Raw genomic sequence first — 19,637 nt, forward strand, 5'->3', positions numbered from 1 at the left:
GCAGCCAGAGCATTTTCCGCCCAGACTAAAAATCAAAGAAATGTTCTCTAAACAAATTGAACAATACCTCTGGAAAGGACAGGGTTCCTAGTGTGAATGTGGATACCACAGAATTAGTTGCTTCTTATTTAATCAGCCCAGGAAAGAGGCCAGTTTGGCTACATACTTTCTGCTCACACTCTCTGGCTACACCCCCACCCACAAACTGTACACTCACAGTCAGCCTTCCAAGTTAGGGGAGGTCCTTGTGGGGAGGGTCACCCTAGGTAACATACCACCAACCTACATTCATCCACCAAATTTTTCATTTGGTGCTCATCATGCACAAAGAACAAGTTATATAGTATTATTCCAGACACTGTATCAATATTTCAGGACTGGGCAAACCAATTAACAACACAAGATAAAATAAACATTTCAAAAAAAAACTGTTGCCTAGTAATGGGCTTATAATCATCACTCTCCTAAAACTTTCCTTTCCAGTTGGCAAAACATGCAGTGTCTACCTGTTTACGACCTGTTCCTTCCCATAGTTTTGGCAACCTTACTTTCTCCTTCTTCTTTGTCTGATTCTTTCTCATTTTATTTTCCAGTCCTGCTTCCTCTTTCCTCTTTATCAACTATGGAGATCCCTCCAAAGAATAAATATAAATGTGCATGCCCACTCTGTGTGTGTGTGTGTGTGTGTCTGTGAGAGTGTGTGTGTGTGTGTGTGTGTGTGTCCATCCTACTGGTCCATCCTTTAGTAATTTGTTCTCGTTTCCCCATTTGCCTGAGCACCTCCTGAGTTTTACCCCCTCTTCTGGTCATTCCATTCAGATATACCCTGTTCATTTGAAAACTATCACTTGCCATCTGTGAGATGGTGATGTCTCAGTGATGATATCTTCTTACAGCCAGTTACATGAAATTTTTTAAACATTTCTGATTAACTTCTCCCCTTTCTTTTCTCTACCCAGCCAATCTCTCAGGCCTGTCAATACATCATGGAAATATTATGTGATTTCAGTGTGGCCTAATCCCACAGAAATATTTGAGGTGGTTTATATAGAGCACATGTAACAAAATGGTTTATTGTTTTTTTAAAAAATCAGAGCTACAGAAAATATAAATTAGGGGTGCCTGGATGGCTCAGTGATTGAGCATCTTCCTTTGGCTCAGGGGTCCTGAGATTGAGTCCAACATCAGGCTCCCCGCAGGCAGCCTGCTTCTCTCTCTGCCTATGTCCCTGCCTCTCTCTCTCCACATCTCTCATGAATAAATAAATAAAATCTTTTTTAAGAAAAAGAAAATAAAAAACTAAAATACAAATGCAAAATCAGGGAAGAATAAAACACAAGTGGGTAGACTGTAAATGCATATACAATTGTTCCACGTTAGTAAAAATTTGGTTTTGAACAATCTGATGAAGAAATGAAATGGGAGACCACATTCCAGAGCTGTTAATATCAAAAATATGAGCATTGCTTTTGTAAGGAATGGGATGTTGAAGAGGCTCAATAAATAACAACCTTCTTTCTACCCAGGTTTTGTAGCAATTGAGAAATAAGAAGAAAAGAGCAAAGGTTAAGCCAAGGAAGCTAAAATAACAACCTTATCACTGATTGAAGCTGATGCTTGGCAGTGCGACTTACATCCGCAGACAAGTGAGCTTAAACACTGAAGCCGGGACTGGGTGGACTCTCAGCAGGTCCTTGCCCAGTGGCCTCTAGTGGAGACAGGGCCTGCTCCTCTACTACTCAGCCTCTAGAATAGCAGAGGGCAATTGAGGGCACATTTTGTGGAAAGACTCATGTCCAAAATGGAGAGGAAGAGAATGAGCTACCCTAGCCAGTCCTTCCCTCCCAAATCACCAAACTGATTTATTCATTCCTCCCCAAGGGAGCAGCAAGTGAGGTGCAAAGAGATGTGAGGAGCTTCCTCCACATGGAATCAGGAACAGAGGAGAAAAGTTCTGGTCCCCCACAAAAGGTTCCCTTAGAGGTGTGGCAGTAATTACTGAATATACATTTGGTAATTAATAAATACCTGTTGAATGACAAATCAATTAGTCAAATTGAGCACATATCAGAAGGGAGATACAGATATGCATTTGTCGACATCCTAGCAGTGATTGCAGTATTGAGTTTACAAAGAGTTTCTTATTGAACGCCGTGATTGTAACACAAAAATCCAACTCAGTTGGATTTTTGAATGCAGTTCTGACAGAGGTCTCAACAATAAAAGCAGAGAATGCAATCTCTGCTTCTTCCAATCTTCTTCCAATTCAACTCACCCCACTATTATATATCCTCTCTGTATATATTCTTTCTATCAGGCTGCATCATTGTCCCATGAACACAAAATACTCCTATGTCATTGCTTCTTTTGTTCCCATTTGAAGTGATGGGAAAGTTTTTTCTAAACTTTCAAATCTTAGTTATCTTTCAAAGAAATTCTGAGGCTGCCTTCTTCATGAAACATCTCCTGATTATTCCCAATAGCATTGATTTCTGTCATATATTTCTTACGTCACTTAGAGTCTGTATCAAAATTCTACACATATATTTGAGTCAGTGTTGGTCTTTCTCCTTTTACATGTATTAGCATGTGTATTTATTTACCCAGACTCTCACTCTTTAAAAGGTAGGGAGATGCTTTGAACTTGAACTTTTCTGTATTAGCTGTACCTACCACAGGCAGGTGGTATTACATTTATTAATTACTGAATATACATTTGGTAATTAATAAATACCTGTTGAATGACAAATCAATTAGTCAAATTGAGCACATATCAGAAGGGAGATACAAAATAGGTTTACAAGTCAGCTGCTTCAAAGGTCCAAATGGAGTATAATCTTTAAAAATAGTCTGTTGATGCTGGAAGAGAATAAGAACTTTTCAGTAGGTTTACATAATATTCTTCCATATATGCTGTTCCTATTTCCCCATATAAAATGATTCCTCTGCCTGGACAATGTGGAGACCATCTAGAATAAGATGGCTGTAGCCAAGTGGTTAGGTATTTGAGTTTTGGTATTAGGTTTATATTTGAATTCCAACTCTTACCTGTCGTGCACTCTTTCTTTCAATTGTGGAACTGTTTAGTCCTTATTAAATTTGAAAGAAAAATACAATAAGCACAGTTAATAGTTTGCCATACTGATAATATAGAAAGATAAAGGTACAGATATGCACAAACACACACTGACGCTGCCCTTTGGCCAAACCATCTGAAAATAGGCTGCTTACCTCATGACACTTGGGAACATGAACTATGTAATCCTGAACATAGTTACTTCAACCTCTCCACATTTTGGTTTCCTCATCCATATAAAATGGGAGGGAAGGCATAGTTACATATTCTTAATAGAGTCATTGTGAGGATTCCTTTTTTTAAAACAGCTGTTGTTAATGTTATTAACTCCAGTAAAATCTGTTCATTTCCTATTACAGTCCAGTAATCCCCCCACTTGTAATTGTTCATTTAATTGCCTTATCCAAAATAATAATAATAATAATAATAATAATAATAATCACCTTGTCCTTTGGGCAAATAGGTTCCATGAAGGTAGAACTATAATAATTTATTCACCATTGTACCCATAGCAAGAAGCATGAGTTCTCCATCAGGGCCACATTTAAAAGAGTGCTTTAATACGTACATGAAAGTGTCATCATCGTTTCTTGTTGAATAAACAATACAATTTTAATCATTATTAATGTAATTTGTGTTTATTACAGAATGAATGTTCTAAAGAGACGAAAGAGAAAGTAAAACTTACATGTAATCCCACCAGTCTGAAATAATCCTTCAGTGAATAGTTTTGATATATTCTTTCAAATCTCATTAAAATATATGCTTCATAAATATATATCTACATATATGTTTATTGACTGGGGCTTGTCTTGGCCAAATAGATAAATGCAAATTACATAGCCCCTTCTTTGCTCCTCACGTGTTGTAAAATTTGCAGCTGAATTGCTTCTTTATGATTTGCCAGACTGTAAGCAAATGAAAAGCTGAGAACCTGTGTCTTATTTGCTTTGGATTCTTTGGGACCTAGCACACAGTGGTTATATGACTGTTATTATCAAATAAAAATTTGATACATTAAAATTTAAAAACCAGTTACAGATTCATAATTAGCACTTTGGAAAGACTACTTCCTGCAAGTCATGCCATAATTCTCATAACTAAAACCTCCATATATTTTGAGAACTTGTTTTGGGTGAAAGAAAAACTGTAAAATTTAGACTCCTAGATTATGAGCCTTCTCTTTTTATTGGAATTTCATTTTGGATTTCATTGGGATTTTTACATACTTAAAAATAAAAAGCAGGCTTCTGAGAATATGAGTCTGTGCCACCCTGCAGCATGGCACAGTAGTTATTGAGTATAATAGGAAAGTTAATTTCAATAGAAAGAAGATTCTTATTTTAAAGGCTTATGGAGATGATTGTTTTATAGGAACTGATGATACTATAAATTTTTAAATTAAAATAGTTTAGCAGTTTTACTGAAGTTTTCAATCTGCCATTTGAGATGAGCTGGCTTGATTCCTGGAAAGAGGTCTACTGTGTATTTATTCAACCGCATAAGAGCTGGACCACATATGAGGAGACAACCCCTCCCTGAATTTGGTTTTAGATTGCTCAGTTTCTTGGGTGGCTTGATGCTGGCTTAGAAATATACCTGTTTTTATTTCCTTATTTATAGTGGTAGTTCAAGCCTCTGTATGATCCTCAGTTTCATCCAATAATCTTCCTTATCTTTCTATTTTCAGATGTTGTTTTTCCTCCGTTTTGTTATCTATGACATCATTTTATCCAATAAGTACTCACCCTAGCCACTACTAAATATTCATAAACAGGTAGAGCATGATAGGCCTATCTGCAAGGCAACTGACAACAGGTTTTTTTATATCTACTTTTTTAAATCTTGCTTTGTTTAAATTTATTTAACATATAGTGTATCATTACTTTCAGATATAGAGTTCAGTTATTCATCAATTGCGTATAATGCACAGTATTCACTACATCACGTGGCTTCCTTAATGCCCATCACCTAGTTACCACATTCCCCCACCCCTTCCTCTCCAGCAACCCTCAGTTTGTTTCCTATAGTTAAGAGTTTCTTATGGTTGTCTCTCTCTCTGATTTCATCTTATTTTCTTTTTCCCTCCCTTCCCCTATGATCCTGTTTTCTTTCTTAAATTCCACATGAGTGAAACCATATGATGATTGTCTTTCCCTGATTGACTTATTTTGCTTAGCATAATACCCTCCAGTTCCATCTACTTTTGATCCTTTGTATCCATTTTTTAGATAAATGAGATATCTGGAAAAACAAAAGAAGATGTTTTCATATATAAGTATGAAGCAAAGTAATAAAACAAATATTGAATATTTGTTTACTTTTAAAATCTGACTTTGTCCCAGATTAACACATAATATTATCATTCAGAATGTTCATGGAACAGTGATAGATGATAGATAGATAGATGATAGATAGATAGATAGATAGATAGATAGATAGATGATAGATAAGATAGATATTTTTCTAACAGGTACTCACCCAAACACCTAACCACTCATGAATGATAAGACAAAGTATTCTCAGGTTGCTTGTGAGATACATATATTAGATTTAACAGATTTCTGCTTCCAACAACATGCCTGATTAGAAGATTCAAGGAAACATTACAGAACAAACGAACTGTGAAAACAACATACTATTTTAAATATTGCTAACCTCACAGGAATAGGAACATTTCCCAAGGACATACTCTTTCTAAAAGTCACATGGTAAAAAAGAAAAAAAGTCACATGGTTAGGCACCTAGTTGGCTCAGTCAGTTAAGCATCTGCCTTTGGCTCAGGTCATAATCCCAGGGTCCTGGAATCAAGCTCCGCATTGGGCTCCCTGCTCAGCAGGGAGTCTGCTTCTCCCTCCCCTTCTGCCCCCTGTGCATGCTCTCTCTCCATCTCAAATAAATAAATAAAACATTTTTTTTAATACTTCATTTATTTATTCATGAGAGAGAGAGAGAGAGGCAGAGACACAGGCAGAGGGAGAAGCAGGCTCCATGCAGGGATCCCAATGTGGGACTTGATCCCAGGACTCCAGGATCACATCCTGGGCTGAAGGCAGGTGCTAAACCACTGAGCCACCCAGGGATCTCCAATAAAGTCTTTTTTTAAAAAGAAGTCATGTGGGCTAGGATTGGTAGCAGACATCTAGAAGGAGCATAGTTCCTGGAGGGCAGTTCTATATAGTTTCAGCACTGTCTGGAAACTCAGCCTGAAGCTAGCCTTGGGCCAATAAGAGTCTTGAAACAAGGACCTGGATCTCATATATGGAGACTAGGAAGTCCCAGTTTGGGGGGTGGGGGGTACCACCCACAGGAAAAAGAATGGAAATCTTCTACCAGTTTCTCAAATTTTCACCTTAGGCACAAAGGATTAAGCAAGAAACTCACAACATTTAATGCCAAACAGGCTTGAAAGCAAGCCACCAGTGACTAAAAGAGAGGAAACAACAGATCCAGGGGTCATAGAGATTGCAAATATGGCTATAAAAATACAGAACTACATACAAAGTGATTAAGGAAATAGAGAAAGTCAGAGGTTATCTATCAAAAAGAGATTGCTAAGAATGGCAGATATGGTTGCAATAAAAGTTATAGAAAGGAAACAGATAACATTGAGATCGAAAGCTCAATGGGCTAGACTGAAAACAAAACAGAGCTGAAGAGAGAATTAAGACTAGTACACACATAGACATGAACACACATAAATCACCTAGAATGAAGCAGAGAGGACAGAGAGAGGCAAAAAATATGGAGATATTCAGACATATGGAAAGCAGAATATTAAAAACTAACACAATTCTCATTAAAATTACAGGAGAACAGAGAACAAATAAAAAATATTGTGTCTGATCAAGAAAATAATCTGGTGAAACTGATTCTAAAACTAAAAGTCTTTGGAAAAATGTGTTATTATAGATACAGAGCCATGTGTATTAAAGTTTTAAACATGCAATACTTGAGAATCCCTGGGTGGCGCAGCGGATTGGCGCCTGCCTTTGGCCCAGGGCACGATCCTGGAGACCCGGGATTGAGTCCCATGTTGGGCTCCCAGTGCATGGAGCCTGCTTCTCCCTCTGCCTGTGTCTCTGCCTCTCTCTCTCTCTCTCTGTGTGTGACTATCATAAATAAAAAAAAAAAATTTAAATAAAAAAATTAAAAAAAAAAACATGCAATACTTCAGCTGAGGAATGTTTTACATTTTTTTCAGACATTGTTTTCTATGACTTGCAACACTGATTACAAAAATCATTTAATAGAATTCAATTAAGCCCAAAATAAGTGGGAGCAAGAAAAAAAAAAAAACAACATAGTAGAAATCAGTGAAATAGAAATGGACAAACAACAGAGAAAAATGAATGAAACCAAAAGCTGGTTCTTTTGAAAGTCAAACAAAATTGACACTTAGGACGAGCCCTGGATAAGGTATGGTAGTGTTGGATCACTATATTGTACACCTCAAACTAATATAACACTGTATGTTAACTATACTGGAATTAAAATAAAAACTTAATAAAAAACTATTTAAAGGGGATCCCTGGGTGGCGCGGCGGTTTGGCGCCTGCCTTTGGCCCAGGGCGTGATCCTGGAGACCCGGGATCGAATCCCACATCAGGCTCCCGGTGCATGGAGCCTGCTTCTCTCCCTCTGCCTATGTCTCTGCCTCTCTCTCTCTCTGTGACTATAATAAATAAATAAAAATTAAAAAAAAAAAACTATTTAAGGGATGCCTGGGTGGCTCAGTCAGTCGGGCATCTGACTCTTGATTTCCAGTCATGATCTCAGGATCACAGGATCAAGCCCTGCCTGGAGCTTCATGCTCCTCAGGGAGTCTGCTTCCTGTCTCCCTCTCCCTCTGCCCTGAACCAATCCCCCCCTACATACTCACACACTCTCTCTCAAATAAATAAATAAAAATATTTTTTTAACTATTTAATAGAATTCTAGTACTTTTCAATAAAATAAAATTGGCATCCCTGAAAGCAAAATTCAGTTGCAAGAATTTGTGACTGACTTGAAGTTTTCAGAGTCAAGACCTTCAAGGGACATCTATCAATAGGGAAAGAAGAGCGAGGATTGCTTATTGAAATGGACAGAAAAGACCAAGGGAAGTGTAAATAAAATTAAAGCAGCTTTACTTTATGCTGCAGTTCTAGAAAGAAATCTGGTGAAACTTGTCTTCTACTAAGATACTAAATTGTTTTAGGCATGAAACTTGGAACATTTAAGAAATCTTTAAATTGGGGCAACTGGGTGGCTCAGCAGGTTAGGCATCTGCCTTCTTTCTGCTCAGGTTATGATCTCAGGGTCCTGGGATTGAGCCCTGCATCAGGCTCCCTGCTCAGTGGGGAGTCTGCTTCTCTCTCTGTTTCTCCCCCTCCTTGTGATCTCTCTCTCTGTGTCAAATAAATAAATAAAATCTTTTTCAAAAATCTTTAAATCAAAATCTAACAACAGATTCAACATCTTTTTGTTTTTTAAAAGGTCATGCATTTATGTTACTCTAATCTTGTAAATACTTAAATCACGTATTATATAATTTTGTATTTATATTTCATTTGCACAGTTACCATTATGAAGATGTTTGATAACTTACCTCAATTCATCTTCCCCACCACCCAAGGAAGTAGATACTATTTTCGTAAATGAGGAGAATAAAGCCGACTGAGTTAGGTATCTTGCCCAAAATCACAAAGTTAGCAAAAAGAGCACTATCTATTAATATTTTGAGTTTTTTATGATTTTCAATTTGTTTTTTTAAGGTCATTTTGAAAATGTTGTTCTTAAATCAACAGTCAAAGCTAATCATGCCAACGGTGGATGAAATGAAATGAAAATTTCTAGTTTCTAGATCATTTCTACAACTTCCTCCTCAAACTTTTCCCAAGGCTCCCAATAGTAAAATTAGCTTGCCTTCATTCTGCTGCCTATGTATTCCTCCAATCCCACTCTGATGAGGCTCAAACAAAATGGAAGAACTGGAAGAGTCAGTCAGAAGCAAAAAGGAGGGGCAGCAGCTTTAAGATTCACTCGAATAACAAAGCCATCAATAACTGAGCTACCTCTTATTAGCAGATAGGATATCTATCCCTACTGACTTTGCATTTTTAGAAAACTCTGAGGGGAGATTAGGGCTCTATTATGTGGAAACAAATAAATTATGACTCTAAGACTCTCAGGCGAGTCTGATGGATACTTTGCATGTGGTCTGGCATGCATCAAGCAGTAGATTGCTATCTGAAATTGGGCAATAAATTGTTTAAAAAGAGATGAGTTTACATTGAATTGTCAGGCACATCACTGGCCAAAATAGCTGGTTTCAATAAATGGGATTTGATGCAGGATCATCTCCATTCATTTTCATCTATGTTTCAAAGGCTATGGTCCCACTAAATAATATTATATCTCACCGCAAACACCAATGTTAATGTGATCCTTTCCTTCTGGGATGACCTGATCCAAGGACCATACAAAAAACACATCACTGAGTCCTAAAAATAAATCCAGCATGAAGCAGAGCTTTCCTCTTTCATCTCCCACACTGGGGTATTATTACAATTTTAATGACCTGCCTAGGATTTTTCATACACTCTGCTTCTTTTGAAGGAAGAACAGGAAACCTATTGAAACACACCAATCTCCTTGAAATGTCTACAGCAACAGAGCAGTGGGAATATATGCTTTGCTGTAAAAAAAGAAAAAAAAGAGTAAAGCAATCATAAATGTATCACTTTGGTCTGTTATGATATACTGCTTTTCTTTTAGAGAGAACAGGTACTTGTGTTCTAATATTGTATTTCCAGTTACTACATTATTCTTTTAAGGTATTCAGAGCATTAAAAATCTCCACCAAAGAAAATTTCCTTTCTCTCTAAATATTATTTATGCTTTAGAACTTTGTAGACTCCTCAATGTAATCATTTGATTACATATCTGGCCAAGCTCCTTTTATTAGTTCCCCAAGGGAAATTTAACAATTATTTTAAATGATTGAAAACTCATTTATGTACCTGCGAAGTTTTATATGCTTATTTAAAACACAAACTTGGCCAAAAATTAGTTAGAAGTGTTAGGAATTGGAGCAGGGATAGTGCAAGAGGGACTAACGTTAGTTACCTGTTCCTTCTGGTGTTACCATGTTTAAACTGCTCAACAAACCCCTAATGTCAGCCAATCCTGTGTAGAAGAAAAATGTTGCAAACATCAAGATCAAACAAATTCACTTTTCTTAAATCCATTTGTTTCTCAGGAAATACATCACATTTTATTTTGTTTTTGTTTTTTTCTTTTTTTGAGGATTTTATTTTTACTTATTTGAGAGAGAGTGAGAGAGATATTACAGAGGGAGAGGGAGAAGCAGACTCCAGCTGAGCAGGAAGCCCAACACAGGGCTCTATCCCAGGACCCTGAGATCATGACCTGAGTCAAAGGCAGATGCTAAACTGGCTGAGCTACCCAAGTGCCCCTCAAAAATGCATCACATTATAGTTTGCTCAACATTTGGATTATAATTTTTTGTATTATAATTTTTTGTAAATGATTTCTTTTTCCAGAGCTAACTCTCCTTCTTTCCTGTAACTGGTAAGACAAATCATAATTTTATCAATAAGGTAACATAACTTCTTGATAATGAAATGTTGTAGTATCATTCACTTTCTTCTTAAAGACATTCTTTCTGGAATCTTCATGCTGCAATTTGAGTTATCCTAGGATTTTTATCATGCTACTAGATTGGTTTGAATGCTTCTTGGATTACCTATCCTCTTTTCTCTTGGATTTGTTTTCACTTTTCTTGACACATCCTTAAATAAATTTTTCAGCACAAGTAAATGAGAAGAATTAGTTTTTGGACTTCTTACTTTTTCTGGAAATGTCTTTTTGACTAGATACAGAATTCTAGAATAAACCATTTCCTTTCATAACTTAAAGTTATTGAACCATTATCTTTTTGCGTCTGGGGCAATTGATGGAAAGCTTGAAACCAATGCAATTCCTCTTCTTTTGTAGGTAAGCATTTTTCCTATGCATAAATTTTACAGTCTTCTTTTTGTTTATCATCTTCTGAAATTTATCAGGGATATATTTGGTGTAAGATGTTAGAAATTACTGCTCTGAAACTATTATTATAGCATTTCACAGGCCCTTTCAATGTGATCATTCAGGTATTCTGACTATTCTGAGAAAAAAACAATTATTTTGTTCATTTATTTGTGTTTCATCTCTTCTGCTTTCCCAATTCTCCATTTTGGAAACTCCTGTTGGGTGTTGGTTGGAGCTCGTGGATGGGTTCTGCATTTGTCTTTATTTTTCTCTACTTTGCAATCATACGTGTGATTACCAGCAACTCCTCCTTTTTATCTAGCAGCTTCTTTCCTGAGATAGTCCATTCTTAGTTTCAGTGTCTTCTTGACTCTGGGAAAATAACCAGATTAAAGGGCATTTAAAAGGGCACTAAGGGTAAGAACTTAAGGTCATTGATATAGATCTTTCATCTGAGAAGTTTTGCTATGAACTATGGTAGAAGAATGAATTGGTAGTTAAAGGTTGTAACAGTCAAGAGCGTATGCTTTGTTTTGACTTTTTTGCTCCACAATAAGAGAGATCTGTGCATTTTTCAAAACAAGCAGGAAGAATTGAGAGTCCTTAGAGAACAGGAACTCTGTTCTTCAACATACATATGGCTATATTTGGCCACTGCAGACCAGCACAGTTGCAGCAATGTTAAAATACCCAGCTACTTCCTCAATCATCAGCAAAGGTCACTGCCACAACTCCTTTGAGGGCTACGCAAGACCCCAGCGTTCCTGAAGCTGCCCCAGTAACTGCCTTGGGAATACTGTAAGCTTTCCTCAATGCAGAAGCTAAAGGGTGATTCCTGGAATACCAGAGAGACTCCAGAACTCTGCTCTAGTTAGTAATAAAGGAGAACTTCTTTTTTAGTTACTAAGTTTCTGTGCACATCAGCTCCCCAGATTTCCCCTTCCTGCACACAGATTCCTTTCAAAGACTTCAGAAGGCTGGCTTTTGCCTCATCCTGCCCTCTGGCCAGCTGTAAGGAGCTCAGAACTGATTCCACAAGGAAGCCACTCTGGCACTGGCCAGCTTGCTACCCAGCCACCATGGTTCTGACATGCCACTCCCATCCCTACACATGCCCCAATCGGAGCAGACCTGGACCCCCAACACAGAGGGGGAGGGAAGCATCCCTGTCCACAGTACTGGCACCCAAAGTGCCTACTTGGGCTCCCCAGACTATGGCTAAATGCCACCGGCCTAGTGTTTCCCTTAGATGATTGCTGTGCAGTCTATACCTCTGTAGAGTTTTGATTCTAAGAGGACTCGAGAGAGGAAAAGAAAGCAAATATGTAGGTATTGAGGCCATTGCACAAATTAGCAAATGCTTTAGTTCTGGAGGCCTGGCTGCAGGAGAAAATGGAAAGAGCCTGAAGCCAGTTAGGACCTGGAAACATCTAGAATGCATACAGGTCTCCCTTCCATCTCAATTAAATTTCACTTCATTTAGTGGGATAAGTTGGTTAAAATTGACCAACTGCTTATTACAAAAGTTCAATTAATGAATTTTTTAAGGAGACGCCTGGGTGGCTCAGTGGTTGAGCATCTGCCTTCAGCTCAAGTCATGATCCCGGGGTCCTAGGATCAAGCCCCACATCAGGCTCCCTGCAGGGAGCCTGCTTCTCCCTTTGCCTATGTCTCTGCCTCTCTCTGTGTCTCTCATGAATAAATAAATAAAACCTTTAAAAAAAAAAAAAGGGAAAAAAGCCACACATATACATAATACATGATTTCAATGATGTATAATTCTAAATCAAAAAGAAATTACAGCATGAAGTTACATGGTAAGAAGTGGCAAAACTATAAAGAAAGGCAAGTAAAAGATTAAGTCAGGGGAGGGGTTTCCTTTCTCTGGGGAGAAGCACCTAGGGGTTTCTGAGTGCTGATCATATTTTATTTTTTAACATGGGTAGTGGTTTCATGGGTCTTTACCAAAAAATAATTATTGAATGATATGTTTATGTACTTTTTGTATGTATATTATATTAAATAATATTTCCAAAAGGAAAATATTTTAGTAGAATTAGTTGGAAGACCATTTCTGATGTAAGGCAATATATTAAGCAACATGAGGAAGCCTCATGCTTCCTCTTCTCTCCACCGAACAGAGGGAACCATGGAAGGACCCACTGCCACATGCTGCCTGCGGCCATGAGCAACCTATGGTATAGTTACAATGGTCATAAATAACCTCAACACAGAGATAATATTAAAATGTAGGAAAGTCACTAGGAAGTGATGAGTTTTGAGTATGTTACTCTGTTTTTAAAAAATAAGTTATTTAATTATAAGTTCAAATAATTTAATTTTTAATTATGATGATGTTTAACAACCAACTCACAAAACTCTTGAAATTTTAACAAGTAAATGTAATACAATACAAGCCAGCTCCAGTGCACCACTATGATCCATAACAGAGGCCTTAACAAAGGGGAAAATGAACATAAGCAAACCAAACCTTGGTCTAGAACACCAAGTACATATAGGGCAGAATTTAATTATTTATGCATTTAGCAATTGCATAGCATTTACTGCGCACCAAGTGCTGACCTCAGAACTACACGAATATTCACTCTGACACGTGGCTTTGCCTGACCTAGAGGCATGCATTGGAATTAACTGTTCAAGGTCTTCAAAGGTGAATGGAGTCTCAAGTTCATCAAGAAATGGGTAAAGACTCACATACTGGCCAAGGCCAGAGAGAATTTAGCATCATGATGGGAAATTGATGTGACTAAGAAAGATTTGCTCCCAAGCATGGTCATTTATGAAGCATTTACAAAAGAGTTCATGAATGGCTCCAGTTGGGCTTTGGATGATAAAGGGTCAAGCAAGGCGTCTCCTGACTGGCCCAGTTAGTAGAGCATGTGACTCTTGATCTCAGAGTCATGAGTTGGAGTCCTACGTTGGGGTAGACTTTAAGGAAATAAAAAAGGTCAAGCAAAAGAAATAGAAAAAGTAACCCAGAAGAATCAGAAGTAGGAGGGGACTGGTTAACTGTCTTTTGGGAAAACTGACAACACGGAGACAATCAAATGTGAGGAATAAAGGGTGCTGGGGACAAGTATTGCCATCTAGCTTGCTTTGGAACCCAACCAATCACCCTAAAGACATGAGAAACTCTTCAGAGCTTCAGACACAACTTGAAAAGCAAGCAGAAGGGAATAAACTACCACTACTGTTTTGTGAAGTATCATGCCCTTGGAAAGAATTTGTCTTATAATATAAATGTAGAGAGAAAACCAGTTTCATATAGAAATGAATAAATGGATGTAAATTCTAATATAATATATTAACACATGTTAATTATTGTGAAATTTTAAATGTTTATGAATTTCTGCATCTACCAGATACTAAAATTCAAGAGCTAGGAGACTGTGATTCATTATTTCTTAAATAGGAAGGAGTAGATACCAGCAATACTATGCAGGAAGCTACAGGTTTTTAAAACTAATTAGACTCAGGTGTCAAATAATAGGTATTGATCAAATTCTAGAAACTATTACCATATATTATACTGAGCTAAGCAGTATTGTGCTGGAATGTCACACAAGTTTAAAATAAAAGATGTTTTATTATTCTGTTCCAATCTCAAATTCTTTTACAGATATAACTAGGATCTTCCCCTTTTTTTATATAGTAGTTGAGATGGCATTTATATTGAATCATATTCATTTTGTTTGTATTTCTGATTTCTTAAGCATTAGTTTTGGGTTTGATATTATATAAAACAGAAAAGACGACCTAGTCCATGCCCTGGAGGTTTGTAATCTCAGCATGACAGACAGAACTGTAATGGTCTAATATAATTCAGGGATGACTGAGTTACTAGCAGGGCTTTAGTTTGTTCTAGGAACTCTTCCAATTATACAAAGAATCATGGGACTAAGAGAAAATAGGCATTTTGAAAAAAATAGATGCTTACTGCTTTTACCACCACCTCACTCTCAGTCTCGCCTGGGAACTGGGGGGAAGAGAATGCAGAAAGGCAGTTATCCCAGGGCTTGGGAGATGGCATTTTCTGCTCTTCATGATGTGCCTGCCACAGGCATCTATGGGAGTGTGCTAATGCAAATTGGAATTGAAGCTTGGAAGGCTTCCTTCTATTCTGTTCCGAAATTAAACCTCTGCATAGTAGAGAGCTTATTGTTTGGATAAGATCTAGCCTCAGGATAGTACCCTGATTGGAGCCATGATAAAAGTCTATCAAGGCTTTTAAAAGACTCTTGGCCATGAGGAATGCTGACACACCCAACATCCTCCTCACTGGCCAGAGCTCATTCCTTTTGTAGCCCAGACTATAGATAGAAGTGCTGGCACCTGCTATCACAACATCTAAATCTATCCATGAGTATTCAATCTTATTTTTCTAAAACCTTGGAAAAATCATAGCCTCCATGCATCTCAGTTCTTTCATCTGCAAAAAAAAGTTCAAAAAGATGCCTCCCTCATGTCTTTCCAATCTATCATTGTATAATCTCCTGAGCCAATCTCACCTGGCTCCCTCCATCCATCACAATCCCATATTGGTCTGTTTCTAAGCCCCGCTACCCTCTTCTCTTTTTTTTTTTTTTTTAACTTTTATTTATTTATGATAGTCACAGAGAGAGAGGCAGAGACACAGGCAGAGGGAGAAACAGGCTCCATGCACCGGGAGCCCGACATGGGATTCGATCCCGGGTCTCCAGGATCGCGCCCTGGGCCAAAGGCAGGCGCTAAACCGCTGCGCCACCCAGGGATCCCTACCCGCTTCTCTTTAAAATAATTACTCCTACCATTTACTGAACGATGATTCCACAAGTGCTGCTCAGAAGCTGGCCCTGGTCTTCTTTGCATCCCAGTATCACGGGATGACTTCAAGCAGTACTGCTGTCCCTCTCCTTTCTCCTAGAAGGCTGGTGGGGCAAAGAACTAAGGTAAGCACAGGGATTTGTGGGTCTTGGAAACCATGGGTCAGTCACACTTGAATTTTGAGAAGTCAGGTATTATTAGCACACTCATTTCTGCCCCCTTTTCTGCCCTAGCACACGGCCACAATGGGCAGAGAAGGGAACTGCAAAAGTGAGTTTTCAAGGAAGTTAACTCTCGGAACTGTCCCAGCCCACTGTGCCACAACCCTAGGAAGAAGCCAGAGCCTTCCAGCTCTGCTCTCTTTGCGTGGCCTCCATCAACTGTGTTAAATAGTCAGCAGCTCTCTATCTGCCTCCCCCAAGGAGAAGGGAGGAGATAATAGAAACAAATTCTTTCATTTTTCTAGACAGAATAAAAAATTAGAGTTGAAGTCATTTTGCATGCACCTTCCCAAAGAAGCACTGTTTCCTGCAGAGACTTTCTGAATTTAGAACTCTCTTACCTTCTTGCCATCTTTTCTCAGATCAGTTCCTTAGCATTTCACTTCTTTCCCCCCAACCCGTTTGGGAGGGGTAAAAAAAACCTAATGAATAAAAATACAGGTGATGATCCCAGGAGGCTGCAAACAACCATGGTAGAAAAAAGTCCATAGTGGTTTGAAGCTGAAAATAATTGTATGAATTTCCCCAGCTCTTAGACATTTTTATCTTGCATCCCTCAGATCCAGAAAAGTGCAATAATATATCTAAACTTCTTTTCACTAGACTGACAGACTCTCACTCATGAGCATGGTAGGCCTAAGGGACCTCATAAGTAAAGGATTATTATTAGAAATATTCATTTCTGCACCAGGGCTAAAGGAAACATGCAGTGACATATGGATCAGCACTGAAATTTTAAGCCTTTAATTGACTTTTTATGGGTGTGTACACTGAATATTAAACACGTGGATTTCTTTCTGTTATATTTCCAAAGTGAATTTGCATTCTGTTTTGTTTGGTAACTTTAAACTTTGTGTTTCTAGATTTGTTTTTAGCTCTTTGATTTTTATCAGACTGTTTTAGACAAAGCTAGCATCATCACCCAAATCTGTCATTTCACACTGTGTCATCATGCTATGTACTGACATGGTTATGCATAGGTGGCTCATTTCCAAATATCTGGAGTAGCACATGATTGGAAGGGCATAGATAAGCAAAGCCAATCAAAAATCTTAAAATATCTTTGTATCTAGTACTGCATTTTCAGGATTCTTCTTTGCCAAACAAAATTTGCTAATAAAATTGATTAGATTTCCGATTTCTTCTCCTGACCATGCTATCTCTTTGGTGAAAGCAATATTGATAATAAGCAGATAAATTATGAAATGACAACAACAGCTGAATCATAATCAATTTACAAACAAGCCTGGTCTCCACTGTAGTAATGAGAGTTAGCTAAATCTCAATAGACTTTTTTTCTTTTTTAATAATGTTCTATAGTGGTGAGGGGTTGTCTATCTTGAGTCTAAACTGTTTTGTTTTGTTTTGTTTTTTGTTTTGTTTTGTTTTGTTTTGTTTTGTTCTAGGGCACATACATTTGGACCTGAATGAGGTGCAGGAAGGAGGTGACTGAATGATTAACTTTGGTAACCGAGAGCGACATGAGTTCTCTGAATGTCAGGCAATGGCAGCTAGTAGCAATGGTCAGTGCACCTCATTTGGCTTGGTGGGGGCCAGCACCTCAGCATTAGGCCTCACTGAGAGCAACCAATGTAGGAAATGAGGAAATGAATTGGACATGCCATGAAAGCAGAAGGGACCTGAATCTGAGTTTGCATGAGATACACCAAGACTGGATCTGAATGGATAAGAACCAGGGAAATATTAACTACTTTTAAAATAGCCTTATGGCCACCTTTCTGATCAGACTGGAAGAACCTGGAGAAAGGGGAATTACAGATGTTTGGAATTACACACTTTTTAAAAAATATGACTGTAGTGTATATGCATATGTTTGACTTTTTGGCTAAATATGTTTCCTCTTCCCCCACCTCTCGGGTCATTTTTCTTTCCCATGCTCTTGGATCATCTGTCTTCACTCATGCAACAGTAGTCAAATGAGGTATTATGCTTTCTCTGATATAAGACTGGGATGGGGATAATTTGTCTATGTTGAGTCAACCCAGAATAATAAAATGCTCAAACAATGGCCATATACAGACCAAAATTTGCTGAGAAAATAGACTCTTAAGTCTTAGTTTTCTAAACCACAAAGAAATGTATTTATATGAGAGGATAAAACTAAAATGAAATGTATTCCTTCTCTCATCTCGCCACCCCACCTCCCTTCCCCTGTAGGTAACATAACTGCTTTGTATTTAGTGAAAGAGGGGAGAGGTAGAGCAGTGGTTGTGTGCTACGTCTGAAACACTGCCTGGCAGAGTAGGAATTTACTTGTTCTGCTCTGTAGACACGGTGCATTCCTGTCAGTAGTTCAAACCATGGTCAGTGACCTTTAAGAATCTAGGGGAAAAGGAAAAATGCTGTGAGATTGGAGACAAGAAACAAAAAAATTGGCCTTTTTTCCAAATGCAAAAGGAAGCTGGGAGCTGCAAAAAAAAAAAAAGCAGAATCGTCAGTATATTTATTACACCAATTTTTGCCACCAGGAGCAGAGAGCAGTTTGAACTTCTTCAACAAACAATGGGAAATTCACAGTAAGGTCAACCTGAAATCAGTCCCCAGTATGGACATGCTCAGTCCTGCCACTTCCTAACTCTGTGACTGTCAGCCATTACCTAATCTCTCCAAGCCTCAGGGTTTTACCTGTGATGTGAAGATCATAGTGTTACCTGACACTCAGGTGTATTGCAGGGGTTAAATGAGATGATGCCTGGGACACCTGGGTGGCTCAGTGGTTGAACATCTGCATTTGGCTCAAGTCATGATCCTGGGGTCCTGGGATCGAGTCTCACATCAGGCTCCCTGCAGGGAGCCTGCTTCTCCCTCTGCCTATGTCTCTGCCTCTCTCTGTCTCTCATGAATTAGTAAATAAAATCTTTTTTAAAAAATGAAATGATGCCTGAAAAGTGCTTGCCACAGGCCTGGCTCACTGCAAATGGTAGCTATCATTATTACTATTAAATGAATCATGGGAGCTGATGAATGTTGTGGGCAAATATGTAAGGGGTGGCCATATGGAAAGGAGAAAGCTGTGTTCTGAATGGTCCTGCTAGGTAGAATTTAGAAACAATTTTCAGCTCAGTCTGGAGGAAGTCTATTGAAAGATCTGAGCCATATAAGATAAGAATGATTTGCTTCAAGAGATGGGAAGCTGCTTCCAGTCCCTGCAACAGTTAAACGTCAGCCAGGTAGCTTGGCAAAATGAAAAAGTGTCCCCAGCGTTAAAGAGATGGTCAGGCTACTAGAAAACCATCAGGATTCTTTTCAACCTATGAGATCCTATGATTCTATTATTCCTTTCCCTTCAATTTACAATAGAAATAAATGGGGAAAAAAAGTCACATTTTAGGAATGGCAGAGAGGAAAGAAAGACAGAGGAAGGACTTCTGCTCTGTGCTTACTGAATTGCCACTATTTCTCCAGGGAAGAGGTCATCATCATTACTATGAATGATGCTAATGTTCAGTGCTACAGAAAAT

General features: G+C 38.2%; 1 long non-coding RNA gene across 1 annotated transcript; it reads right to left on the minus strand.

The window, feature by feature from the left end:
- Window positions 1-10,449: 10,449 nt before the first annotated feature.
- LOC121479704 lies at window positions 10,450-16,570 on the minus strand. Its single transcript, XR_005984805.1, has 3 exons — window positions 16,497-16,570; window positions 15,919-16,038; window positions 10,450-11,482 (listed from the first exon to the last, which is right to left on the minus strand). It is a non-coding gene; the product is annotated as an uncharacterized LOC121479704 (long non-coding RNA).
- Between the last annotated feature and the right edge of the window lie 3,067 nt (window positions 16,571-19,637).

The sequence above is a fragment of the Vulpes lagopus genome, chromosome 21 (assembly GCF_018345385.1).
Source record: "Vulpes lagopus strain Blue_001 chromosome 21, ASM1834538v1, whole genome shotgun sequence".
NCBI classification, from domain to species: Eukaryota; Metazoa; Chordata; class Mammalia; order Carnivora; family Canidae; genus Vulpes; species Vulpes lagopus.